A 1,821-nucleotide genomic window follows, 5' to 3' on the forward strand; every position below is an offset into this window, starting at 1 on the left:
GTTCTTCTTCTTCTTCTTCTTCTTCTTCTTCTTCTTCTTCTTCTTCTTCTTCTTCTTCTTCTTCTTCTTCTTCTTCTTCTTATTCTTCTTCTTCTCGATCGCATCAAACTTGAAGTCGGGCATATGTCATAAACTGGGCGGTCCTGCTCAGTTCATCTGTCGTCCTGAAGTATAACTTCTCCTATAGAATCAGTGTGGTTGGCCACGTTTCCTGTCTCAGGGCCGTGTTTGTCCGTCCGGCAGTGCTGAACGATGTAAGGAGCTAGGTGTGTTGTGAACCTCCGAAAGAAAAGAAAAGGTTTTTGGCTAATTTGAGAGCATGGAATGTTTGTGTTTATCTACCTGCTGGAAATCGTTCCTGAATGTGTTAAAGGTAGATTTGTGTATCATGTGCGTGTGTGTGTGTGTGTGTGTGTGTGTGTGTGTGTGTGTGTGTGTGTGTGTGTGTGTGTGTGTGTGTGTGTGTGTGTGTGCGTGCGTGTGCAGATGCCTAAATCGCATGACCTTTAATTTCTTTGATTGATTATGTTGGAGTTACCTTGCTTTTATAATGCGACTCATTTATATACACGGACACATACATGCGCGCCTACCGTGAGCACGCGGGCATCCACATTTTTTATGTCAAGTAAATAATAATTTGTGTTACTTGTCGACTCAGGGGTGGGCAACAAACGCATAGCAAAGTTAATAGAAGTAAACTTTGACCCTTCATAGGTGGCTACGTATTGCTGTAAATAAAGAGCATTGAGTACTTTCCTCGTGGAAATACGCCATATATAAATACAACATATGATTAATTGTTATCAGGCACATATGGGGATTCCACTCTCCTAAAGGAGTCTATCTCCTTGAAAGTATTACCCTTATCTCCTCTCCTCTTTTTTGTGTTTGTTACTCTCTTGTAACGCCTCTACTGTTCCGCACTTATATGACCTAATTATGTTTCAGGTGCTGTACAATTCTTACGAAGAAGGGATGAGAACCAAGAGGCACACAGGAAACGCATAGAAAAGAGAATTAGTTTTGTATAACGTGTACATTTGTGCGGCACAGTGCGAATGCGGAGCTAAGTCAACCCGGACGAAGCATGTAAACGGAGAGAAAGTAGATCTGTTTTATTAGCAGCTCCGCCAAGATGGTTTGGGATTTGGCCTATCGTTGGATCGAAGTGCAAGAGTAGAGTGTTGTTAGTGGGTGCGGGAAGTGGTGTGTTGGGAGAAGGAAGTTAGAGAGAGAGAGAGAAAGAGAGAGAGAGAGAGAGAGAGAGGGAGAGAGGGAGAGAAAGAGAGGGGGGTAAATAGAGAGGAGAGAGGGAGAGAGAGAAAAAGAGAGAGAGGGGTAAATAGAGAGAGAGTGTGAGAGAGAGGTTGATAAAGGGGTAGAGGGATAATGGAGAAAAAATGAAAGAGAAAAAGGTGGAAGGGGGGCTTTGGTGAGAAAGAGAGAAAAGCAGAGATAGGGAAAAGAGACAGAAAGAAGAATGAGAGAAAGTGAAAGGGAAAAGGAGAAAGAGAGAAAGAGAAAGGGAGGAGAGCAGCAGAAAAGGTATAGAAGAGACTGACAGACTCCTCTTCCCCTCGTCCCCAGCCACACACACTCACACCCTGCTCTGGGAGCCATTTACCTTTACAGGTATTTGAAGCGTCAAGCGTTACCACTAGAATTTTAGATTTCCATTGAACTGTGGAATTCTGAGACGTTTATTTTCCAGAGAACGCCCTAAAGTTAATAAGGCACAGAATCTCATTTCTTGGATTGATAGAATAAAATTTGAAAAGTATGTACCAGCTCTAAGTCTAACGCTTTATCGCTATACTA

Source organism: Aplysia californica, unplaced genomic scaffold (assembly GCF_000002075.1).
Source record: "Aplysia californica isolate F4 #8 unplaced genomic scaffold, AplCal3.0 scaffold00365, whole genome shotgun sequence".
NCBI lineage: Eukaryota > Metazoa > Mollusca > Gastropoda > Aplysiida > Aplysiidae > Aplysia > Aplysia californica.